Source organism: Artemia sp. Qi Xiang Cuo, chromosome 4, assembly GCF_049724085.1.
Source record: "Artemia sp. Qi Xiang Cuo chromosome 4, ASM4972408v1, whole genome shotgun sequence".
In the NCBI taxonomy this organism is placed as follows: domain Eukaryota; kingdom Metazoa; phylum Arthropoda; class Branchiopoda; order Anostraca; family Artemiidae; genus Artemia; species Artemia sp. Qi Xiang Cuo.
The window spans coordinates 76,534,510-76,562,292 of NC_142797.1; the positions used below are offsets into that span (position 1 = coordinate 76,534,510).

The 27,783-nt window shown below is 36.3% G+C and overlaps 1 protein-coding gene and 1 pseudogene across 1 annotated transcript in view; one reads left to right on the plus strand and one right to left on the minus strand.

Annotated features, from left to right (window-relative positions):
• The window catches only part of LOC148953448 (uncharacterized), a 155,360-nt gene that overhangs the window by 34,442 nt on the left and 93,135 nt on the right, over positions 1–27,783 (minus strand). The gene's annotated exons all lie outside the window — the stretch shown is intronic.
• On the plus strand, positions 1,327–27,490 carry LOC148953449 (uncharacterized; annotated as a pseudogene).

A 27,783-nucleotide genomic window follows, 5' to 3' on the forward strand; every position in this document is an offset into this window, starting at 1 on the left:
CCTCAAGGCAACAGCTGTAAATTATGCTCTTAGGGCATATAAGGTTTTTATAGAAAGCGTTATCATAGAAACTTCAAAAAGGGCTCATTTAATTGGAAATTGAGAGGGATAGTTCCCATTTTAATAGTCTAAAGTGACTGGAGGGTAACTAATCCTCCTCCCACACCAATTATTTCTTCAGACACTTCCAATCAACATTTTGATATAATCATTTTATTCAACGTAGTTGAAAAGTCCGGAAATTATATCTTTAAGGATTCCACCCCTCCTTCTTCACAGCCTTCAGGACAAAGGCTGTAAGTTATTTCCTGGGGGCATGTAAGGAATTATTGAAAGCTCTGTCGTAGAAACTTCAAAAAGGGGTTATTTGATTGGAAATTGAGAGGGCCAGTGCCCTTTTTAATGGCCAAAACTGATTGAATTGTGAATGCCTCTCCCCCTAGGCTCATTATTTTATGTAGCATTTCCGATTAGCATTTCGATATAGCCATTTTGTTCAACGTAGTTGAAAGGTACGGAAATTATGTCTTTGAGAATGACACCCCCCCCCACAGCCTTAAGGACAAGGGTTGTAAGTTATGCTCTTTGGGCATATGAGGTTTTCATAGAAAGTATTGTCGTAAAAACTTCAAAACGGCTCAGTCAATTAGAAATGGTGAGGACTAGTGCCCCTTTTATTAGTCTAAACTGATCGGAGGGCAATAAACCCCCTCCTCCATCACGTCCATCATTTCCCCAAACATTTCAAATCAAAATTTTGTGATAGCCAATTTTTTCAAACGTATTTGAAAGGTCCGGAAATTACGTCTTTGAGGATAACGAATCCCACGAGCCTTCAGTTCAAGGGTTGTAAATCATGCCTTGGGGGCATATAAGATTTTATAGAAAGTTTGGTCTTATAAATTTCAGAGGGGTACATTTTAATCAGAAGGTCTAGTGTTCTTTTTAAGAGTCAAAGTGATCGGAGGCCAGCTACCCCCCCCCCCTCAAACACACGTCGTATTGTCCCAAACTGCATTTTATTTAAAATAGTCTAAATATCATATAACAACACTTTTGGAAATGAAACAAATACCAGAGCCTGGGGGCAAGGGTTGTAAGTTAAGGTTTGGGTTAGGGGTTATTTGAGGTTTTTATGGGCGGAATGGTTGTATAAACTTTAGAGGAGGTTCATTTGTTTAAAAATTGGAATTTCTAGTTCCCTTTTTAAGAGTCAAATGTAATAGAGGGCAGCTAGACCCCCTAACAATCCCTCTTCGTCGAAGGAAACTGTTTAAAATTGTGAGATATAAATTTTACTCAAAGTAATCCAAAGAACATATAACAATGCCTCTTGGTTTGATGCAAACCCCCAGTGCCTTGGGGATGGGGTTTTAAGTCTCGCCCTGGGGTTATATAAGGTTTCTGTGGAATCAGTGGTCGCAAAAACTTCAGATGGGGCACATTTGATTTGAAATTGAAAATTATAATGCTGTTTTTAAGATTCAAAAATAATTTGAGAGCAACCAGCCACCTCCCCTCCACGCTCATCATTTCCCAAAAGATAGCCAATCAAAATTTTGGATATAGTAATTTTGTTCATTTTAGTTGAAGGAAATGGAAATTATGTTTTTGAGGAAGATATCCCCAACCCCACAGCTATGAGGGCAAGGGTCGTAAGTTATGCCCCGGGGTATTTTATAGAAAGAGTGGTTGTATATACTTCGGAGGCGACTCATTGGATTGGTAATCAGAATTTCTAGTGACTTTTTAAAGAGTCAAAGTGATAAGACGGCAGCTACCCCCCCCCCGCACGTCGTGTTTTTATGAAATATATCAAATAAAAAAATTTAAGACAATCATTTTGTTCAGAATAGTCCCAAGATCATGTAACAAGGCTTTTGGGATTGATACAAACCACAATAGCCTAAGGGCGAGGGAGGTAAGTTATGCCTCGGGGCATTTAAGTATTTATGGAAGGGATGGTTGTTATACTCTAGAGGCTTATCAGCTTGAATACTGAAAGCTGTAGTTCCTTTTTAAGCGTCGAAAGTGTAGGAAGGAATTGTGCCCCCCCCTCCCGAAAACCCCTGTCTGATTGAAATTATGAGATAGCAATTTTGTTTAAAACATTTGAAAGAACATATAATAATGCATCTAGGGTTGGCATAACCCCCTAGCGCCCGGGGGATAGAGTTACAAGTTATGCCATGAGGGTATATTGTTAGAAGTGTCCTTCTAATTTTAGAATTATTATCGATATGCTGTGAATTTTGTTAGAATCCAGTTTAAGCAGATGCCCTTTCAGAGTATAGTTAAACTCGATAAACTTATTTGCAAACATGCACATACCCTTTCAAATTTAGCTTCGTTTGTTTGTCAAATAAGGGGGGATACATGTTTTATACAGACATACACTGACAAGGCAAGTCAATTAGGGTTATAGCTTTGCTGAAGCTTATTGCACACTTATAGAATGTAAGTCTAACATGTTTTTTGCTATTTCTTATTTTTATTGAACCCTAGTAAAGGGGTATATAACCAAATTCTTTTAACAATTTTATCAGTTTCTTTCAAGCAGGAACATGCTTACCTTAACATATTAGTTAGTATGCCTGTTTTCTTCAATAATAAAAAATTTCACTTTTAGCCAATAAAAAAAATAAAAGTTTATCTTTGATTGTGAATAATAAATATTGAATCTTCCATTAGAATGAAATAACTAATAACAATTGACTAAAATTCTCTTCTTTGATGTTAGGATTTGTCAAGACATCTCTCTCAAATTATTCACTTTCTTCATTCGAGACTTATTTAGGGATAGTCGGGTCTCAGGGCTGAGTTTGAACATGGAGTCACCACCACGAAGTCCCCCAATTAGAAAATGGTGGCAGCGAAAGCGCGATGCGATTATAAATTGCATAAAATACGCCTCTTTCTTTACGCTACGCATAATTTTGAGATAGGAGAATTTTGATTATAAATTATTTTTGTAATATCTCAATACTTAAATTAACATAATTAATCAAATCCCTTTAATTTTTCTTCGCGTTCACTGCTTGCCTGTACGCTTATTTTTTTAGGTTTATTAAAACAAGACTAACCGCAACAATAAAATTGAAACAGTCAAATAATATTTGGATACTGTTCAACTTGGTACCCTCATAAAGGAACTGTTGGTTGGTGGAGTATGAGAATAAGTAGTGGGCTTTTGCTCAGTTCCAGTTAACTCAGACAGGATTAGTTGGTTGCTTAAGTTTGGCAAGCTATAATTAATTTCTCCTTTCTTAAGTAATGTCCCTACCTCAGAAAAATGACAAACCGGAAGCTTCATCCCTGGGCAAGCTTCTAACGTTAATGTAGGAGCTACGCCAGCTCCAGTATTCCAACATGTAGCTTATAGCACTATCGATCCATTTTCCACTAAAAAAGGTTGATTAAACCATAACAAATTTCTAGTTGGGTTAAAGACCTTCAGAGAGTTTGTAGATTAATGGGATTAGAAGAATCAGTTATGATCGAGAGGTACGCTGCTTAAATGTCTGATGAATCGTATAGCTCGTATATAGAAAAATATGTATATACAAAAATATAGAAAAATATGTACAAATTTTTCTGAGCTATAAGAATACCTGTGCTCTGCTTTTCTTGATAAAATTTCACCGGCCGAAAAACTTCAACATACTGTGCAAGTTAGACAAAAAAAAATGAGCCAGTCGTAAGTTTTTTTTTATGCGTATTTTTACACAATTTGAGAACTATTCTTCTCCAGTTTAAAATGTTCCGGGGAGTGAATGCCTCATTCCAGGTATTGATTTATTAATACAACAGGCCATTGAACAAGTATTAAATGAGAATGTCAGAAGATTCATTCGTGAAAAAGGGTTATGCGCAGATATTACAGAAGTATTTCAAAGGGCTAAATTATAGGAATAAATTAACGGAGTTTGTTCAGGGATTGCCTCCTTATCAGTGGTGATGACCCCACCCTCTACTAATTTTAGTAGCCTAGGTTCTCGTTATGAGCCTAGAAGAGGACGCTTTATTAATAATAGGGCCAACTTCCATAGAGACCGTGGTGGGTATATTCCTCCTAATAATGGGTCATATGTCAATTTCTCACACCGGGACAATTACGGAGGAATAAATTCCAGGAATTTCCGGTCTTCTTATAATAATCAAGGTCATAGTCAATCCGGCTACTCTAGACGGGGAATTTTTTTTTACTCGTTTAATTCTCAAGAAAACACTCATGGATATTAAGGCGCTATTCCGATTCCAATTCAGACACCTAATGCTTGTGCTTCAACTTCCGTTAGTAACAATCCTGGGACATAACCGAAAAGAAGTGTTTTCAGCGTTATATGTAAAACAGATAATCATCACACTTACAGCTGTGAAATTGCTAAGAGGGGCCGACCGGCTATTGAGGCAGAAAACACTGAACAGGGAAACTAAAAAAGCCAATTAGTACGCAAGAGTCTTTTTTTGGCTTTTGACGATTCAAAATCTCTTCAAAACCTTGTTTTGTAAATTTTTCTAATGGTAATAGCAATTCTTCTCCGCTGTTTAATAAAGTTTCAATCTATAACGTGGAATGTGACTCCTTTTTGGACTGTGGTTCAGAGAAGTCTCTCATTTCGAAAGCTTCGAAATCCTTCTTTGAACCCTTGCCTAAGCTTAATAGACAACCTCTAAAACCTACCAATACTGTGATTAAATCACTTTAAGGACATCAATTACCTCTAACGGGCATTGCAAGGTTACCATTGATATTACTTGGTACAAATAAGACAGTTATTCTTTTCTGAGATTTGGTAGTTGATAATTTGCGTTTTGCCGTAATCTTAGGGTTCGATATTATGGAAGAACTGGATAGTTCCTTGCACTTTCTTGGAAGGAAGTTAAAATTTGGGATAAGGTCAAAAATCAAGCGGGTTATTATTGTGTTGACTTATACCGCTGACACAACTTATTGGGGTGTAAAGTACGGGAATCACCACTTATTGGTGCAAAAATGGCGCAAAAAGGTTCCTATGCCAGTTACTCGAGGGGGAGAACCCTTTGTCGGCCCAAATAATAGTGGGATTCCCGCTCTTACCCCAACGGTTCCGTATCTATCGGGTATATGAGTGCCCAATTTACAATATACCCTGCCTTTGGGTACGATAGCGTGATCAAATGGTCCCAGGGTTACCGGTAATATTTCTAACTATCTCTTTAGACTCGACCTAGGCTATAAAGTCAAAGATTATATAATATGAGATAATCTTACTGTAATCAGTCACCCTACAAAAAAGGAACTGAAAGAGAAAGGAACTATTTTCCCAAGCCCACTCAGCTATCCGCGTGTCTGCGACGGGGTGAATGGGTGGTAGTGAATTTTTCCAGACAATCCGAGGGCTTACTAATTACCGGTCAAATATCCCCAACTGCGCACTTAATACCTCGTGGTCTGTGTAACCAACCACGCAATTAAAGAAGGACAGAAAATGGCACCACCAAAATAAAAGGAAAATTAATAATTATTACTAGGGGAAGGAAAATAATTAAGGAGCCAAAAGAAAAGAATCTGGGAAGGATATGTATCTGAACAAACTGGGACCAAGGGTTCCAATACCTCCCTCCTAAGATAAATGGCCGCTACTCCGGTGGATTGGCTGGAAATTCAGACATAAAATAAATAACATTAAACTCAAAATCATCAAACTTGTATCTTCTCTTCTTTCTTCCACCCATGCCTGTACTTCCACCGCTTGGCTCAGGATTCGTCGTCATCCCCACGTCTCTACCGTAGAACCACCATGGTCTAGATCGTATAGCATCTGCATTAGGTTTTGAAAGTTGAAGTCTCCAAGATTAGTAGAAATTCATTGTGCGCCGCACAATCAAAAACAAAAATTTTCTCGCTCTTATGAATTTACAGGTGAGAACAGCCGAGAATCGGTTTCTGGCAAATACGATGATTCCAGCCATCACGAAAAATTGGCTGCACTAGCCTCTTAATTTCCATCTTTGGAAACAACCCCACATCTCAATTAAAATGAAAGTTGCCCCTTGGCATAATTTGAAATAGTTGCAGGCCAAAAATACACAGGCCTGTGAAAACGATAGGGGTTCAGGAAAATGAAGTAAAAATCTGAGCGAACTTTGAATCGCTTTTTTCTTTGTCTTGTGCCCTAAAATAATTAATTGAATAATGCTCGGCGATGAGTGATGAAGATAATATTGAAGACTGGAAAGACAAGGCTTCAGTAAAGGGATCACAACTTGTCCACCAGTTTGCATTGAGGAAAAGGGCAATCTGTCACGTCCTCCCGCAGGGGATCTTCCGCAAGGGATTCCTCGCCCTCATAAAGGAACAAATCCTCTTTTGAGTTGATCAGACCAATACCAGATTTCTTCACAAATTGCTTTGATCCAACCCAAAATTCAGTACCTTTTAATCTTTCCGTAACCCGTTGTTGACAAGTCAATTCTCTGTCATGATTATCTGTAGTTTCTCTTAATATGTCTTGGGTCTTCTCCTCCCTTCTAAGTTTTTTCGTCTTATTGTAATTTCGAAATTTTCCCAGTGGATTTTGGACCTCTTTGTCCCCTCTATTATTTATAAATAAAAGTTCAAATAGGGATAAAATCCTTTTAACAGACATTGATGATGATAACAGTGAGTTTCCTGATGATATCAGGATTTTGAAAACTGATGACGGTCACTGTATATGTGAACGAAATATCTAGTATTTTTGTGAGTTTCTATCATTGTTATCATCATCACTGTCTATTAAAAGGATTTTATCCCTATTTGAACTTTTATTTGTCGTAATGGAAAGGCAATGTGGTCTCCGAAATTATCTATGTCTATTATTTATGTTATCAAGGCACAGCCCATCCAACATTTTTTTATTTTTCGTCACGGCTGAATCTCAAAATTTTTTTACTTTTGTACACTTCTCTTTTCATCTCTATTTTTCTCAATTTTGTCATTCGCGCAAAATAATAAATCATCTTTAAATTAGAATTGGACTATAGTGTCCACCATCTTTGACTGTATCACTTCATTGTAGCTCCGTTTAATATCTCTTTTCCCTCTTAGTTTCCTTTTCTTTTGTAGTAGCATTAAATAAATTGTCATGAAATCTGAATTGGACTCCAGTGTCCATCTTCGACTGCCTTTCTTTATTCTAGTTCCGCTTAATATCTTTTTTCTCTCTTTTAGTCTTCTTTATTTTTACCGCAGAAGCAAATATTTCGTCATCAAATGGAAACTGAACTCCGACATTTGGTTTTTCATGTTCTACTAAAATTTCCCGAACTTTCCGGGGAAAAGCGCGTAAAATAAATTTCGTCTCATTTTTCTTTGGTAAAACCTGTGTTTCATTTTGGCCTGTACTTGTTAGCGTCCCATATTCATTAAAAGTGTTTTCAAGTTTTCCATTTTCTGGGAATTTTCCTGAAAAATCATTCTCGCGTGTCTTATTTTCAATATTTTGGTGGTCTTTTTATTTCCGCATCCCATTTTTGTGGATTATCAACATTTTGAACACGCGTATCAAGTATTTTGTTTTTCCGACAGGGCGGCACAGCCTCCCAATTTGTTTTATGGGCCGGTCCACCCCCCTGCCTTGTCAACGAAGTAGCATGATTTTCCGTTTTAGTATTTAATGTGTAATAAATGTCTGATAATCTCTCACTCATCGACATTCCCTTACGGGCTTCAATTTTTTCCATACGAGCCTGATGAAGCATTTCATTGGCTTGACTATCTTTTTCAATTTGATCTATCTCATCCTGTAATTTCTTCATATATTCTAGGTGCTTTCTTTTGTCCACGTCTTTTCTTTGTTTCGTTTCTTTCTCTATTTCTTTTCTATCATTCTCCTCTTTTTGCTCTTCGGCTATTCTTTCTTCCTTTCTCTCTTTCATGTAATTTAATAAATATTGTGTCATATCTAAATGAGTAGTTTTTCGTGAACCCTTGCTGGATCTCGATTCAACATTGTTCCTTCTACTCGGACTACTTTGATTCTGTCTATCATTTTTTCTTCTTAATTCATTTTCTGACTCTGTTCGTTCTCTATCCGTATTTTCTTTTACCCGTAACTCCCCTTCATTTGGCACAGCCTCTGAGGGGGCTGTTGTTTTCTCACATATTACTTCTTCATTCTTTATTTCGTACCTTATTTTACCGCGTATACTTCTTTCCGATTATATTATCTCTTATTAGACTTCATTAGTGATTAACGATTTCTTTCCCAACAAACAGTTTTACGCGAGTGAAATATATCTCCGAAAAACAAATTAACAGGGGTTGGACGAGAAAAAGAAACTGAAAAACCGCGCGAATATTCCACTAGTAAATTAGCTAGACTAAACTCAAACAGGGGAACTACCCTGTAAAACTAATTACGTATCCTCCCTGGATACTCGTATTCCAAATATAATCTCCTCCTGGGAAGATTACTCAATAGGACAGGTGCCTCCCACCTTCGGTGTCCAATGTGCGCAAAAACTGACAAATTCTCCTAATTTGCCGTCCTCAATACTCTTATAACCTTCGTCAATGAAGATTATATCTAAGTCTGCCAATTCACTCAAATAATAACCCAGCTTTCAACGTTCTCTGATCTGTCCTTAAACCCTGTAATACTTTTAAATACGGAGATTCCCCCACTGTAAACTCAACTCATTAATTTCACGTTATTTTTTTATATTTGTCTAACAAGGGACACAGCCCATTATAGACCTTCATATTTCTATTAATTGACTGCGTATTTTTGTCTTTTTATATATTACCACAATAGGCTACTTTCTAGGCCAAATTAACCCGTCTCTTCGAAAACGCAAAATTCTTTTACTATCAGTGCTGCTGATAGCTCCTTTTCTTGCTGCCACCACTTATTGGGCTGACTTATACAACTGACACGACTTATTTGGGTGTAAGGTACGGGGGTCACCAGTTAGTGGTAAAAAAATGGCGCAAACAGGATGATATTCCTCTTACTTAAGAGGGAGACCCCCTTACCGGCCCACATATTAGTGGGATTCCCGCTCTTACCCCAAAGGTTCCGTATTTATTGGGTATATGAGTGCCCAATATACAATATACCCTGCCTTTGGGTACGATAGCGTGATCAAATGGTCCCAAGTTTACTGGTAATATTTCTAACTAACTCTTTAGACTCGACCTAGGCTATAAAGTCAAAGATTATATAATATAAAATAATCTTACTGTAATCAGTCACCCTACAAAAAAAGTTACTAAAACAAAAAAGGAACAATTTTCCCCAGGCCGCTCAGCCATCCGCGTGTCTGCGACGGGGTGATGCGGTGGTAGTGAATTTGTCCAGCCAATCTGAGGGCTTACTAATTACTGGTTAAACATCCCCATCTGCGCACTTTAATGCCTCGTGGTCTATGTAACCAACTACGTAATTAAAGGACAGAAAATTGCGCCACCAAAATAAAAGGAAAATCAATATTTATTTCTAGGGGAAGGAAAATAATTAAGGGGCCAAAAGAAAAGAATCTGGGAAGGACATTTATCTGAACAAACTGGGACCAAGGGTTCCAATATTTATAATAAAGCATTAGTATACGGGTGTGTAGTAGTGATGTCTGATACACGAGTTGACCCTAGAACATTTAAAAGTGTAGAATGTAAACTATTTACTGCAGAAAACATCTCAATTATTCATGGCGATAATTTAATTATTAGTTCTAAACCAGAATATGAAGCATTTCTTTCTAAGTTCGATCCTTCTACCGTACCCAAAATAGTTTTCCAAGAGCTAGTTCAATTGCTTTTAGACAATAAAAATTGCTCTTCTAAACATGCTTTTGATGTATTTAAAAATGATTTAATGGTTTTTAAGCCTCATATACCACTTGATACAGATTTCAGACCACCTATGCACTTTAGAATTTCCCATAAAATGGCTTTAGGGCCAGAAGAACCTATACAAGCTATGCTGAAATCCGGTATAATAGAAAAAAGGGCATTTTCTTTCCCTTCTCTTGTTTTCCCTATAAGGAAACATTCTGTCAGTAAAAATGAGGCTCTTAACAGAGAAAATACTCGATTTTTAATTGACTTACGTATAGTCAATAATAACATGAAAGGCACAGCTTTCCTAATCCCTCGAACTTCTGAGATCTTACAAAATTTATTGAAAGGAACGTTCTACAGTGAATTTGACATGCGCAGTGGCTTTTTTCAAATTTCTATTGATGAGTATCAAATTGAAGTATCAAAAGTTCTTTTCGTTTTTATCAACATCGTTAAACGTTACTTTTTTAGCACCATTCGTTTTTATCGTCATTGCTACACAAGAATACCACAGGGAAGTGTATTTTTTTGCCAAAGGCTTTTGATAGCTTAATGGATGAAAAATTATTTACGAAAAATTAAGCAAGAAAAACGGGTTTTAATTTTTATAAAGTAGTGAATACAATAAAATAAACACTTAATTAAAAAAAATACTCCGAATATTTCGGCCCCACGTCCGGGAGCCTTTCTCAACGGAAAAACAACAAAAGAAAAAAATGAAACAAAAAATGTTCTTTTTAAAAACCTTAACTTACATCAAAATAAAAACATACTAAACACATAAAGAGAGAAAAAAAACAAAAGAAAAAATATAAATAAATAGGAAACAAAACTCACATATTAAATAAACACTTCCATTCACTGGCGTATAAACAAAATCGAATGTCTATATCAAACAGTTCGTGGTAACGAACAGCAAGTAAGGAGCGACCCGGCTCAATGGTAACCGAAACTCTAGAAAACGGGTTTTTGATACCAATAGATACATCAAAAGAATCAAATTTCAATGCTAAACTCAAATATATAGCTTTCATCAAGTTTACTCCTGCCAGTCAAAAGTTAAGCGCCTGAGAAAATTTGGCTCATTTTTGAAAAAAGGGGGAAAGACCCCCTAAAAGTTATAGAATCTTAATGAAAATCACACCATTAGATCCAGGGTATCAGAGAATCCCGCTGTAGAGGTTTTAAGCTCCTATCTACAAATATGTGGAACTTTGCATTTTTTGCCAGAAGAAAGATCACGGATGCGTGTTTATTTGGTTTTTTTTTGTTTTTTTATTCCAGGGGTTATCGTATCGACCCAGTGGTCCTAGAATATCGTGGAAGGACTCATTAGAACGGAAATTAAAAGTTCTAGTGCTCTTTTTAAGTGACAAAAAAAATGGAGGGCAACTAGGCCCCCTCCCACGCTCATTTTTTTCCCAAAGTCACCTGATCAAAATTTTTAGACAGTCATTTTGTTCAGCATGGTTGAAAATATGATAACTATGTCCTTTAAGATGACTTAATCCCCCGAAGTCCCCGGGGGGAGGGCTGAAAGTTATGAACTTTACCAAATGTTAACATATAGTATTGGTTATTAGGAAGTATATAGACGTTTTCAGGGGGGATTTTTTCTGGTAGTAGGGGGATGGGTGGGTCGGTGGTTATTTGGGGAGATCTTTCCATGAAAGAAGTTTTTATGGGGTTAAATACATTCCTATGAAGGGGGCGCCGGATTTCCCAGCATTATTTAAAAAAAAGATCAGAAATTAAATATAAAAAAAAGTTTTCCAACTGAAAATAAGGAATAACATCAAAACTTAAAACGAACAGAAAATATTACGTGTATGATTGGGTTCACCCTCTAGTCAATACCTCGCTCTTTAAGCCAAAGATTTTTTAGTACTTTCCTAAGAGCTATTTATTCTAAATAACGTCATTTGTAATTAAGGGGTCATTTTTAAAGAATTGGAACGAAATTCGAACTTTAGCTTAAAGAGCACGGTATTGACTAGGGGGTGAGCCCCCTAATATACTTATTAAAAATATATGAATATAAAAGATCGCTACGTAAGTTAATTCGTAAGTTACGTATATTTATTACTAATTAAAACGTTCGTAAATAAAATTAAACAAGTTTCGAGAAAGCCATTTAACCAAATGAAAGTAAATTAATATGAACATTTTGTTTTAATTATTCATGTACGGTGAACCAAAATCAAAACCTGTATTAATTCATAAACGTTCAAAAATTAAATAAAAAAAACAAGTTTTTTTAAGTGAAAGTAAGGAACGACGTTAAAACTTAAAACGTACAGAAATTATTCCGTATATGAAAGGGGCTGCCCCCTCCTCAACGCCTCGCTCTTTACGCAAAAGTTTGACTCTCTCACAACTCTTATTTTTTTAAACAATAAAAAACTTTACCGTAGAGAGTGAGGCGTTGAGGAGGGGACAGCCCCTTTCATATACGGAACAATTTCTGTTCGTTTTAAGTTTTAACGTCGTTCCTTACTTTCAGTTAAAAAAACTTGTTTTTTTATTTAATTGATTCAAGCACGCCTCCTCACAGTATATAAATGGAAATCTATCAAAAAATGAAGAATATGATTATACTTAAACCAAAACAATAAAGGTCAGCTAGCCCCCGGTCCATAACCCCTAATTAAATCTTACGAGCTCATCAACCAATGTTTGAATTATAAATTGAACGGATTCGTTTGCTTGCAAGCTTAGATGCAGTTCGTTTACTTTTCCCATCATTTAACCCATTCTGACCTTTGTTCTCAAGGTCATCTTTCGTTTCAGAACTATTATTAAAATCAGTACTGGTTGAAAATCTTACCTGCTTTTTAATTAAACAATTATAAATTGAATTGATCCTAAATTCCCCTTCATCTCTATTGATACTAATACCCCCATATATTATCTTTTTTTGTTTCTATAATTTCCCTGAAGCTTTGTAGAAGTCCTACAGACGTATCTACTATTTTTGTTTGATCAAATAAAATGCTGTGATGAGGAAAATTATAAACATGTTCTGCAACAGCTGACTCGAACGTTTCCGGTTTTTTATTTTGTTTTAGAGAGCAATCTATGGCATTCTTGTGTTGCTGTACAAAAATAGTAGATACGTCTGTAAGACTTTTATAAAGTTTCAGGGAAATTATAGAAATAAAAAAGAATTATAGAATATATGGGGGTATTACTATCAATAGAGATGAAGGGGAATTTAGGATCAATTCAATTTATAATAGTTTAATTAAAAAGCAGGGAAGATTTTCAACCAGTACTGATTTTAATAATAGTTCTGAAACGAAAGATGACCTTGCGAACAAAGGTCAGAATGGGTCAAATGTTGGGAAAAGTAAAGGAACTGCAGCTAAGCTTGCAAGCAAACGAATCCGTTCAATCTATAATTCAAACATTGGTTGATGAACTTGTGAGATTTAATTAAGGGTTATGGGCCGGGGGTTAGCTGCCCTTTACTGTTTTTGTTTAATTTTAAATACATTCTTCATTTTTTGATAGATTTCCATTTATATACTGTGAGGAGGCGTGTTTGAATCAACATAGACATTTGATTTTGTTTATACGACAGTGAATGGAAGTGTTTATTTAATATGTGAGTTTTGTTTCCTATTTATTTATATTTTTTCTTTTGTTATTGTTTTTTTTCTCTCTTTATGTGCTTAAAATGTTTTTATTTTGATGTAAGTTAAGGTTTTTAAAAAGAACATTTGTTGTTTCTTTTTTTTCTTTTCTTTTTTTCCGTTGAGAAAGGCTCCCGGACGTGGGGCCGAAATATTCTGAGTTTTTTTGTTTAATAAAGTCTTTATTTTATTGTATTCACTGCTTTATAAAAATTAAAACCCGCTTTTCTTGCTTAATTTTTCATAAATGGAAAATCAGTGTGGTCCAAGAAATTAGGATAAAATATTTCCAGAAAAATACCTTTCCTTCTTTTTCAATTTTTTTTTTATGATATCGTTATTAAAACTGAACCTTCAAACCCTAATGGGCATTTATTTCATCTCGCGAGATTCTTTGCGCGTTTAAAAATTCATAACATTAAATTGTAAGCGTTTAAGTCACAATTTTTTAAAGAATATATTCCAGGATTAGGATTAATCGTGTTGCGTGACAAAATTAGACCTCAGGTATCCAAAGTAGATGCTATTGAAAAATTAGAAAGGCCGGAAAATATTTCTGAACTACGATCATAATTAGGACTTTTCAACTATTATAAATGCTTTTATCTTAATTATGACAACTTTATTGCTCCTTTGACAAAATTATTAAAGAAGACCCAAGGTTGGGCATGGAAGAAGGAGCAAGAGATCGCTTGGTTGTCTTTACTTGGACAAATAACTGGTAAAGATAGTGGAATTGTAATTCATGTGGCAAATCCCGAAAAAGATTTTGGATTATTTGTTGACTCCTCTGAAAATGGAGTCAGGGATGTTCTTTGTCAGAAAAAGGATGACGGAAGGATGGGAGTCGTTTGTTCTTTCAATAGAGTTTTCTATAAACCATTTTCCAAGCAGTTTTCTATGGTTAGGGAGCTATACGGCTTATATGAAACTCTAAAAAGCTCTCAGATTCAGTATTGTATTTGGGGAAGACTGTGTAATATTTATGTGGATGCTAAAAAATTTTAGTATTTACGTAAACACAGGGATCTCTCAAAAAAGATATACTGAGTATCATTACTGATGGATAATTCCTTATATACGCATAGACATATATCTTGGACTAAGATGACAGCTGATATTTTATCGAGCCCCAGTAGAAAGATAATAGACGGCAGTCAGACCTTATATTTGGTTCAAAACGAACTAGAATTTTTGGCAGTGGGTGTTTTTATTAGTAATCCCAATGTAGATTAATAGGATTAATTAGGTCAGCAAGCTGAGGAATTAAGCCACGGACAATTGTATGTTGATTATGTTCTTAATTTTGATTTTTTTCTTCTTGTCTTTCATAATTCATCCTCGTCAAGGCCAGCGGAACTGAGAGGAACGACTATAATAATTGTCTGTATTTATTCGAAGATATCAGCATAATAATATTTACGCAACCGTATATTACAAGGTCGGATTTATAAGAAGTGTCCTTCTAATTTTAGAATTATTATCGATTTGTTATGAATTTTGCTAGAATCTGGTTCAAGCAAATGCCCTTTCAGAGTATAATTGAACCCGATAAACTTATTTGCAAACATACACACATCCTTTCGAATTTAGCTTCCTTTGTTTGGCAAATAAGGGGGGATACGTGTTGTATGTAGAGATACACTGACAAGGCAAATCAGTTGGGGTTATAGTTTTGCTGAAGTTTCTTGCACACTTATAGAATGAAAGTCGAACATGTTACTTATTATTTCTTGTTTTTATTGAACCCTAGTAAAAGGGTATATACCCAAGTCCTTTAACAATTTTATCAGTTTCTTTCAAGCAGGAACATTTTAGCCTTAACATTTAATTAGTATGCCTGTTTTCTTTAATAATAAGAAATTTCACTTCAAGCCAATACAAGTTTAAGAATTGATCTTTGATTGTGAATAATAAATATTGAATTTTTAGTTATAACGAAATAACTAATATCAATTAACTAAAATTCTCTTCTTTGATATTAAAATCTTAGTTTTTTCTATACCTGTGTTGTCTTGTTTATTTTAATACGATGCTAGGATTTGTCATGATATCTCTCTCACTTGATAGCATTCCTTCATTCGAGGCTTTATTTATGGTAGTCGGGTCTCATGGCTGAGTTTGGACATGGAGTCACCGCCATGAATCCCCCCTTACAGTATAAGGTTTTTCTGGAATGGACAGTCGTATTAATTTCAGATGTTGCTTATTTGATTCGAAATTGGAAGTTATAGTTCCCTTTTTAAGAGTCGAAGTCTTTTGAGAGCAACCAGCCCTCCCTCCCCCTCCACGCTCATCATATATGTTAACACTTCCAATCAAAATTTGGAGATAACAATTTGTTAATCTTAGCTGAAGGTTTCGGAAATAGGTTTGTGAGGCAGACACCCCCCCACTACAGCTCTCAGGGCCAAGGTTGTAAGTTATTCGTTTGGAGCATATAAGGTTCTTATAAAAAGGTTGGTCTTATATGCATTGGACGGGACTCATTGGATTGGCAATCAGAAATTCTAGTGCCTTTTAAGAGTCAAATCAATTGGAGCGCAGCTACCCCTCCCCCCAAATACACACACGCACAAACACGTCGTGTTTTTCCGAGTTGCATCTAATTGATATTTTGAGTCATTTCTTTTATTCAAAATGGCCCAAAGATCATGTTATAAGGCTTTTGAGGTTGATACAAACCACCAGAGCCTGAGGGTGAGGGTTGTAAGTTATGCCCCTGGGGTATTTTAGGTTTTTTATAGAAGGGATGGTTGTATAAACTTTAGACGTGGCTTATTTGGTTAAAATTGGAAGTTCTAGTTCTTTTCTAAGAGTCAACAATGATGGGAGCCAAGTAGTCCCCCCCACCCAACTACCCCTCTTTTCAACAAATGTATCTGATTGAAATTGTGCAATGGAAAATTTATTTATAATAGTCCAAAGAAAATATAACAATGCCTCTAGGTTTGGCACAACCCTTCAGAGCCCTGGGGCAAAATATAAGGTTGTTATGGAATGGGTAACCGTTTTAAATTCAGATGGGGCTCAATTGATTTTAAATTGGAAGTCATAGTGTCCTTTTTAAGAGTCAAAGAGATTTGAGAGAAACCAAGCCATACCCCTTCCCAAGACCATCATTTCAAATAACAAAAATGCAAACAAAGTTTTGAGACATGAATATTTTTTAGCAATGTTGACGGATTCAATAATTATGTGTTCGTGTATGTCACGCCTTCCCCCCTTCCCAGAAGCCTCAGGGCAAGGGCTACAAGCTATGCAATTTGTTCATTATTTATCTATAGTATTTGTTATTGAAAAAAAGGTATGCATGTTTGACTCCTACTTTCCCAAAATATAAAGGACATTAAGATTAGTGTTTCAGGGAATGTTGAGGGGAATGCTGAACTAAATCATAAACATGTAATGTGTTTATGGGTTGTCAAAAGTGTGTAACCCAGGAATGACCGAATATATTAATTTTGAATTTTCAGGAAATGATAAAGAAGATGATCAATGGATGATCAATTTTTGCACAATACTACTACTACAACTACTGCTGCTTCTAGTGCTATCACAAGTACTATTAATACTACCACTACTATCACTAAAACTACTATTTCTGTAGCAAGTACTACTTAGGCTGAGGACATTGAAAAATATATCTGAAGAAACATTAAGGGGAAAGTTGAGCTAAATCAAAATATACTAAGTGCATACAGATTGCTGATACGGGCGTATCAGCAATATTTTTAAAACGGCTTATCATATCAAGAAGAAACTTACGGGGCCTCATGAGTGGGATGTTTAGTTGACAAAAAGGCAAAATGTACCGTAATTACTGATATTAATACTACTGCTACTAATGTCACTACTAATATTTATACACTATTACTGCTACTACCGTTGCTTCTACTACCACTACTATTATAATACTAGTACAATTAAGTCTAGACGTATGAAGGTAAAAATTTGACAAAAAATTTAGGGGAATTTGAACTAACTCAAAACACATTATGCACACCCAGATTGTCAAAAGAGAATATCTTAATAATTGATTTGGGTATCAAGTTGAAACTTTCGGAGAATACTTAAAGGGGAAGATCAATTGACAAAAAGGCAATATATGCATACCACTACTAACACTAATACCAGAGCCACTTTTCCTTATGCTACTACTGCTACTAAACTATACCAACTAAATTCATTTGCAACAGCTTGTAAGGCTTCTAGAGCATCGTGAAATCAATATTCAGCTGACCAAAAGGCAATATGCTAATGCTACTACCACTATATAGAATATTGATGCCAAATTTGAACTAACAAAAGACACTACGTGCAATTAGATTGTCAAGAAATCGTATATTCAATTGACCAATTGGCAATATGCTCACACTACTATTAATACTACTACTACTGCAACCTTTACTAGTTCTACTACTACTATTTCTATTGCTCTAACTACTACTTCTATCTTAACTACTTGTAAGGTTAAGAGAATTAAAACGAAAACTTCAAGAAGTATTTGAATATAAAGGTTATCAAAAGAGCAAACCAACAAGTCATAGCAATGGCTTATTTTATTAAGATGAGTAGTTATACTATTGCTGTGACTACTACTACTCCTACTACTATTATAACTATAGCTAAAGGTATAAAGGTGAAATTTTCAGAAAATATTTCTCAAAATTGATGTTGTACGGATGACAACCTGCCATCCGTATGCAGGTTATCACAGGGTATATCAGCAATATCTTAGGAACAGTTTCGTTTATGATATTAAAACCTACAACGCTTGTTGTGGGGGATGTTGAACTAACCAAAATATAATATTTGAATCATAATACTACTACTCCTACTCCTACAACTATAACTACTGCTACTATTATTTTGTTCCTAGTAGTACTATTGATACTCTACTCCTACTGCTACTACTATAGCTACTGGTGCTACATGTATTACTACTGCTACTACAACTATTGCTACTGCACAAGCTAAAGGTATTAAGGTGCAGCTTTCAAGGAATATTTATGCGGATGTTGAACTAAATCAAAACGAACTATGATCATTTAGATTGTCTATAGGTTGGCAAAGCAATATCACAAATACGGCTTACATTATCAAGTTAGGCCTTTCAGGGTAAGTTGTGACAGATTTGTAACTAGCCAGAAGACACTATGTGTATACTATTGATACTACTTCCACGGTTACTATAACTAATGACACTAATGGCATTCATTTGAAATATTTAGGGGGATTTTCAATTAAACGACAAAACTATACCCATGTAAGTATTAAACAGGCATAAAAGCTATATCATAGGCAGCGCTGCACTATCAGAGCAAGTAATATCATTGATATTATGAAGGAGCTAATTGGAATGGAAATTCTAAGTTCTAGTACCCTTTTTAACAGTCACAAGTTATTGGAGTGCAATCAGCCCTCTTCTTTAACCTAAGATAAATTTTAAGATGTATTCACTTTTATAACTTTAATAAATTAAATGATATGAACGTTTTAAGGAATATACATCAGAATATATATATTAAACTGACAATGCACAATCATTTGTATTTGTTTTCAGTAAAGTGCAAATTATGTTCTTTAATTGGGAAGGTATAGGGGTTTTGAGCCCTACTAATTTTAAGTTCTGCTCTTTCTGTGTTCGACTCGGTTATTTATTGTAATTTCTGTTTGTCTTGGGTTTCATTTATTTGACTGGAGGGCAACTAGCCCCCCCCCCCACGCCCACCATTCCCCCAACACATCCAATCAAAATTTTGAGACAGCCATTTTTTTCAGCGTAGTTGATTTCTGGATAATCAATATGTTTTTGAGGAGGACACTCCCCCACAACCTTCAGGGCAAGAGTTGTAAGATGTACCCTGGGGCAAATAATGTTTTTAATAAAAGTGTGGTTGTAGAAATTTCAAAAAAAGGCTCATTCGACTTGAAACAAGAAGATCTAGGGCCCGTGTCAAAATTAGAACTTGATTAGAGGGAGCCGAGCCCCCCCCCTCACACCCATCCTTTCCCCAAACACATCCAATCAAAATTTTGAGATAGCCCTTTTGTTCAGCGTAGTTGATTTCCAGATAGATAATATTTTTTTGAGGAGGACACTCCACCAGAGCCCTAAGGACAAGGGTTTTAAGTTATGCCCTGGGGGTATATAAGGTTTTTAAAGAAGGCGTTGTCGTAGAAACTTCAGAAAAGCTCACTCGATTGGAAATTCAAAGGACTGGTGCCCTTTTTAATATTCGAAAGTGATTGGATGGCAACTAGCCCCCATCCACGCCCATCATTCCCCCAAACTCATCCAATAAAAATTTTGAGATAGCCACTTTGTTCAGCGTAATTGATTTCCAGATAGAAAACATGTTTTTGGAGGACACTCCCCCACAACCCTCAGGGCAAGGATTATAAGTTATGCCCTGGGGGCATATAAGGTTTTTATTGAAATATTTGTCGTAGAAACTTGAAAAAGGGCTCTTTCGATTTGAAATTCAAAGTGATAGAACCCTTTTCAATAGTCGAAAGTGATTTGAGGGCAACTAGCCCCCCTCTCACAACCACCTTTCCCCAAAAAACATCCAATCAAAATTTTTAGATAGCCATTTTATTCAATGTAGTTGAAAGTTTTGGAAATTAGGTCTTTAAGGATGACAACCCCTTCCCCACAGCCCTCAGGGCAGGAGTTGTAAGTTATGCCCTGGAGAATATAAAAATTTTATTGAAAGCATTGTCGTAGAAACTTCAAAAGGGCTCATTTTATTTGAAATAGAAAGGGCTAGTGCCTTTTTTAATAGTTGAAAGTGATTGGATAGCGACTAAAGCCCCTCTCACGCCCACCATTTTCAAAAACACATCCAATCAAAATTTTGAGATATCCATTTCGTTCAACGTAGTTAAACGTTCTGGAAATTAGGTCTTTAAGGATGATAACCCCTTCAGAGCCCTCGGTGCAAGGGCTGTAAGTTATGCCCTGGGAGCATATACGGTTTATATAGAAAATTGTTGTATAAATCATAGGCAGCAGGATCGCGCTGCCTAAGTAAAGAACGGGGACACTCGAGAACGAGACAAGAAACGGGGACTAAGTAAAGAGGAGGACACTCGCCCACAACCCTTAGGGCAAGGGTTTTAAGTTATGCCCTGTGGGCATATAAGAACGATGTTGGCACAATGTATTATCTATTGATTTTTTCCTTTAGAGCAGAGCACTTCTAATTGAAGAAGTTGTCGTAGAAACTTCGAAAAGCGGTCATTCAATTGGAAATTGGAGTGGCTTGTGCCCTTTTTAATAGTCGAAAGTGATTGGAAGGCGACTAACACCCCTCTCACGCCCACCATTTCCCCAAACACATCCAATCAAAATTTTGAGATAGCCATTTTGTTAAACGTAGTTAAAAATTCTGGAAATTCGGTCTTAGAGGATGACAACCACCCTAACAGAGCTTGGGGTAAGGGTTGTAATTATGCCCTGGGGGCATATAAGGTTTTTATAGAAAGCGTTGTCGTTTCCAAAAGGGCTCATTCGATTGGAAATCGAAAGGCCTAGTGCCCTTTTTAATAGTCGAAAGTGATTGGAAGGCTTGACATTTTCAAACAGTTCGTGGTAACGAACTGTAAGTAAGGAGTGACCCGGCTCAATGGTAACCGAAACTCTAAAAAACGGAATTTTGATACCAATAGATACATCAAAAGAATCAAATTTAAATTTTGATTTCAAATATATAAGTTTCATCAAGTTTAATCTTACCCATCAAAAGTTACGCGCCTGAGAAAATTTGGCTGATTTTCGAAAAAAGGACGAAAGAACCCTTTAAAGCTATAGAACCTGAATGAAAATCACACAATCGTATTCAGCCTATCAGAGAACCCTACTGTAGAGGTTTCAAGCTCCTATCTGCAAAAATGTGGAATTTTCCATTTTTTGCCAGAAGAAAGATCACGGATGCGTGTTTATTTGTTTTTTTTTTTTTTTTTTTACCAGGGGTAATCGTATTGACCCAGTGGTCCTAGAATGTTGTAGGAGGGCTCATTGGAACGGAAATTAAAAGATCTAGTGCCCCTTTTAAGTGACAAAAAACTGGAGGGCAACTAGGCCCCCTCCAACGCTCTTTTTTTTCTCAAAGTCACCCAATTAAAATTTTGAGAAATCTAATTTGAAAATCTAATAAATATTTCTTTTAGGATGACTTAATTCCCCATAGTTCCCAGGGGAAGGGCTGCAAGTTATGAACTTTGCCCATTGCTTACATATTGTATTGGTTATTGGGAAGTATACAGACATTTTCAGGAAGGATTTTTTTCTGGTGGGGGGGGCTTGAGGAGGGGGTTACTCGGAAGAATATTTCCGTGGAGGATGCTTCTTTGGGGTAGGGGACATTTCTATGAAGGGGGCGCCGGATTTCCAAGCATTATTTAAAAAACGATCAGAAATTAAATTTGACTCTGTTTTACTCTGTCTCTGTCTCTGTTTGTTTCAAGTTTGACTCTGTATCACAACTTTATTTCTTAAAAAAATAAAAAACTTTAGCGTAAAGAGTGAGAAAGTAAAGAAAGAGTGCGTAAAGAAAGAGTGGTTTATGGTGAGATTGCTTACGTGGGAGGATCTTTCCACGAAAATTAGTTTCGTGGGGAAAGTAATTTTCCATGGGAGGGGGAGCTAGATTTCCTAGCATTAATTAAAAAACTATCAGAAATTAAATAAAAAAAACAGTTTTCAACTGAAAGTAAGGAGCAACATTAAAACTTAAGACGAACCGAACTTGTTACACATATGAGGGGGCTGCCCCTGCTCAGTGCTTTCGCTCTTTACTCTTAAGTGTTTTTTTTTTGTAAAAAGCTTACACGGTCCTTCTGTATCAGGAGTAATTCTTAAATAATTGGAAAAAAGTCAAACTTTAGCGTAAGGAACGAGGTACTAAGTAGGGGTACTTCATATACCTAATAATTTCTGATTGTTTTAAGTTTTAATGTTGCTCCTTACTTTTAGTTGAAAAAACTTGTGTTTTTGTTTAAAAATAAAAAAGTGATGTGTTACGGGTCAAAGATGATACTGTATGATTTATGGAGGACAGATGAGCGAATGACCACAACGAATCCCACTTAACATTTTTGTAAAAGGTACAAGACGGCTCAGGAGAATGGTTCTCAGGATAAAAACAGCCTTCCTTGGTGAAATTCCAAAAAAAGCATATTCAGCAGAAGTACTTTTATTGTTAACCAGCTAAATTAAATGTATTGGGATAGTTCAAAGGTAAAATCAATTTCGGAGCATTTTTTCTATAGGTGTTTTTCGATTTTTACTAAACAAGCTTCCATGATCAGCATAAAAAAAATATGTTTTTTTGCATGTTTTTGCATGTTTTTGATCAGCATGTTTTTGTAAGAGCACAATAAAAGATAGTAGCAGTGGGAAAATGTACCAAATGAGGCAAAAGTAGCACAAACTGACATCGTAAGTGGTGATTCCAATCATGTATAAGTTGAAAATGAGTTGTTTCTGTTAAAAAGGGGGGTTATTTTTTTCAATTTATATTTCTTTCAAGAAGGTGTTACTCTTAATTAGGTCACTGCAATTTTCAATTTTATATCACTTCTTTGATGCCTATCCTCATTTCCTCGTTGATCTTGATACTACAACAGAGTTCCTTTAATGCCCATCTTATTTTGTTGAAAATTATTAGACTATTAGTATTTCCGAGCCAAAATTAATATTTGCTATTTTTTTGTAATTTGGAGTGAAAGATAAATATTTGCTATTTTTTATGACACTGCTAATAAGTTTAGTTCTTAACGACATAAACCATGCAAATAATCAATGAACTTCATTTCCTGATTAGGCATATGTACTACGCAGATGTCTGCAAATATTAAGCTGATTCATCAGAACTATATCAAACATATAAAGAGCCAATGCTTGAAGGAAGAATAACACATTATCTGCATATAAACATGTACTATTCTTCCTAAAGGGTAATGGATGTTTGCTTGTTGATGGATCCAAAACATATTGTATTTATTTTTAGTTCCACATTTCATAAAAATTTTCAACTTTATACCCTTGCAGTTTTTGAGGTATTTCAGCTACGTCTCTAAAACCAGGATGAACATCATATCTTTGAATTAGTTCTATAATCCCCTTAAACTTCCCTGAAAGTATTATCAAATTACCGTTAGTCATTCCTCAAACTTTACAAATACGCTCTTTTGATCACCTAGATAATAAATTTGTCTATTGCTTTAGTGAAATTTTTGGTCCACTTAATACTCTTAGCCACTCCTTAAATATTACAGATATCTCCTTCTGCAAATTTATATCTACATAGTATCTCTTGATTTTTTACAACATCCGGCTCAGCATGCCTGTTGAATTCTACTTAACACCCTTGGCCATTCCTGAAATATTGGAGATACACCCTTTTGACACCTCGGATGTATATATTGTCTTTTGATTTGGTTTTAAATCTCCCTCATCAATCCCGGAAAGCTTCATTTTAATGCCTTTAGATACTTTAGATACTCTGTGTCGGTAATATGAATTCACGTAGTTTCTTTTGGGTTTTGTTCAAAATCCCTCTTAACCCATTAAAGCCGCGAATTCCTGTTTGGGAATATGTGCTTAAACTTTTTTCCTGCACTCTTTAGTAGCCCTAAAAGGAAACTGACGCCCTGACGCTTTCCATAGAGTTCAAAATAGAAAAGCTATACACGTATTATTCCCATTGACAGATTTTTAAGGTAATTGAGATTTATCTAGCATCAATTAGCCTCAGTTTGTCCACTTTTCCTTTCTTCAAGTGTGGCATGTAATCTTATGGAGTGAGAGTGAAATTATGGGAGTATTTATATTTTCTAAGTGGTTCAGTCTTTTATCTTCAGAAATATTTCGCTCCCTTGCTATGACACATGCAGGGGCGTCGTTTTTTTTTTGGGGGGGGGGCAGTTGTCCCCTAATAATGTGGAGATAAAAGTTGTTATATATCCCATGCCCCTTGACTATCCGGATATGGACCCCTGTTGCCCCCTCCCCTAATGAAAAAGTTCGAGATTCACCCCTGGACATATGAATTATCAAAACTAAGTTTTTGAAAACTTGAATATGTTCCCATTTGGACATGTTTGGCAGAAAAGATGCTAAAGTTTTTTTTTACAGATTCATCTAAAAGTTTTTCTTACGCTTTTTGATGCCTTGGCAATGGTTTTTGATCCTTCGCCAAGGATCTAAAAACTAAATTACAAGACGATTCTGTTTTTCGGTCTTCATATATGCAAGATGTTCTTCAGGGGAATGTCGGTTAGATTAGGGTATAAAACAAGAATCGTAGCGTCAACCTGCGGCTATATTGAGCTATATACAGGGAGAAGGTCCAGTGAACAGGGTAGAACGAGTGAAACCTAGGGGCCAAAGTTGTGTGCAAGCTTCTGGCGTAGTCACAAACCCTGCCGTATGCGCCCTTTACTTTCAAAATTACTATTGACCTATTGACCAGATACTTCTTCAAAAATGCTCCAGAGCAGCCATAAAATAAGGTGAAAATTAAGCAGTCATACACGATTAGCAACTATAATGTTAGTATAGGTGGCGTTGACCCCTTAGGTAATGTACTGGCGAACTACAGGACAACAATTAAGAGCAAGGCACTAGTTTATTGGGCAAAATTTACGCTATACGTTTACTGTATCTTGGGGAAAATTCTATAAAATAAACTACACAAAATAATCTTAGGGAAAGATTCAACAAATGGATTTCCTAAGGAAATCCAGTTGGACAGATCAGGACAGATCAGTGAACAATGAAATTCAGCGTGCCCGAGGGTCTAATGGAAGCCAGGGCACGATTATAAAGTTCCCAAAAGAGCTGATACATCATGTGTTTGAGATAGCTCCGAAGTAAGGGGGAGGTAATGTTTGTATGAGAAGCACCACACTTGAGTGACTTGACAACGGGGGATGACTTCATTTACGGATATTTTTTGAGAAGTCTCCCTTCTACATAGTTTTTTTTTGTGTTTTTACAGTTTTTTACCTGAGTTTTTAGTATTGCAGAAGAATTACTTATCACGATAGTCCCTCTGGTAGGCAACTATCAAGCATAGAAAGTTTATCAATTTCATTTTTTCATCTTCGAGAATCAAGCGTTAATGGGTTAATATGCTCTAAAAGTTTTAACTTAATTCTACCCTTAGTTATTCCTAAGACTTTGAACATAGAGAAATTGGACACAAGTGGTCTCTTTTGCTTTAGTTCTCAACATGCCTTGGATGTTTCAACTTAATAACCTTGGATGATATTACAGATACGCTCTTATCGAAACCTTTATGCAAATAGTGTCTATTTGATGTACTTCGCTTCGAAATCTTTTTCAACTTGCCCTGAACGTTTCAACTTAGCATCGTTTTTACAGTTCTGATGCAGGTATTGTATTTTCGTTTAGTTCTGAACATGCCCTGAAATTTTAAACTATAATACATTTAGCCGTTCCTGTTATATCACGGATATTCCTATTTGAGAGTCTGTTTTCTTGTTGTATCTTTTGGTTTAATTCACCATTCCCTTTAAGCTTCAATATAATACCGGTAGCCGTTCAAGAGGTGTTTCAAATCTATCTTAGAAAAGCTGGATGCAAATAATATCTTTTGATATAGTTATACATCCTCTTAATATTCTCTGAAACTATCAACTAAATACCCTAAGCCATTCCTAAAATATTACATCCCTACGCCCTTTTGACAACTTGGATACACATTCCCTCTTTGAATTTAGTTCAACATTCCGTAAAAGTCACAATTTCAGACCCTTATTTGTTCTTTAGATATTACGGATCAGCCTTTTTTCAATCTGAATGCATGTTGTCTATTGCTTTAGTTCAACAGCTTCCTTAACATTCTCAGAAGATGTAACTAATGACTCTTAGTCGTTCCTGTGATACTCCAGCTAAATACTTTTGAAAACATGGAGGCAACACCAAGCGCATCCCCAGGTGGTGGATAGGGGAACGTCCTAAAGATATGTAGGATACCTCCATAGGAAGCGCGGACCTAGGGGGACCTAGTTCCTGCGGGTCCATAATTTAAACTGGGACACCCTAGCCCAGGGGTCATAAATACAGGCGTAGGAGGAGGAAGGCCCCTAAGATGTACACCGTATAGGGCCCACCTGCGTGTGGACACTTCCCGGCGGTTACAAACCCTCCCCCAGCAATGGGTCAAATTGCTTGGTGCTGCAGAACACCGAACGAGAGGATCCCTTTCTAGAGGAGCAACTGTGAAGGGTAGATGATCAAGAACCATGGACAATGGCCTCTGCTGAGGATAGAGAAGAATGGCATACCGTTATCCTGACAAAAATGCCACAAAACTCCTTCTCTTTTATAAGAAATGGCAAAAATAGGATAAGAACCTATGCTACCGTGTCCAGGGCAACCGATGGTCTGATTTTTATGATGATGATGATGATAATGATAATGTTTTATTTACCACGTCCGGGGCAACTGACGATTATTTCACCGATTTGACAACTCTCCAATCAGAGAAGACACCAATATTTACCCCAAAGATATCACTGTCGCTTGGAACGCTAAACATACGAACACCTGCTAAACCGGAAAAAAAGTAATTAATTTTAAAATGAAATCGACCGCTACCATTGAAATATTATTGGATTATTGGAGACTCACCTTCCTTTAAATGGAATAAAAACCATAAACGGGAACACACTCATCACCTCAGGACGAAGCGATGGTGTTCACCGTCAAGGCGTTGGCTTTCTACTCTCAAAACGTGCTAAAAAATCTCTACTTGTCATAAATCCACTCTCAGACCGTATCATTGCCGCCCGTTTTAAAGGATCCGTCGCTAACATTTCCATTATCTAAGTTTATGCCATCGACTCTTCCAGGAGTGAACAAGATGCAAAACACTTTTACGCCCAGGTCCAACACACCATAAACCAGGGGCCCAAGAAGGATGTTCTGTTCGTCATTGGGGACTTTAACGCTATCGTTGGACAATCAAATGCAGGTTTCGAAGACGTAATGGGCAAGTTCAGACATGGGTGATAAAACCTTAGAGGGGAAATACTCATAGATTTATGTAGTGATAAGGAGCTTTTCACTACTAGAACAATGTTTTGACTTAGAGAATACAGAGTGGTCAAATGAAGATCCCCAGATAACCAAACCTCAAATTCGGTTGACCTCATACTGGTCCATAAGTACTAGAAGTCATCAGTGCTGAATACAGTATCTTTAGCCGGTGTCGATTTTGACGTTGACCATGTTCTAGTCATGTCAGGACTCCATATGTGCCTCCGAAAATCCCAACCACCCAAGAAAAGCTACCCAAAATACCG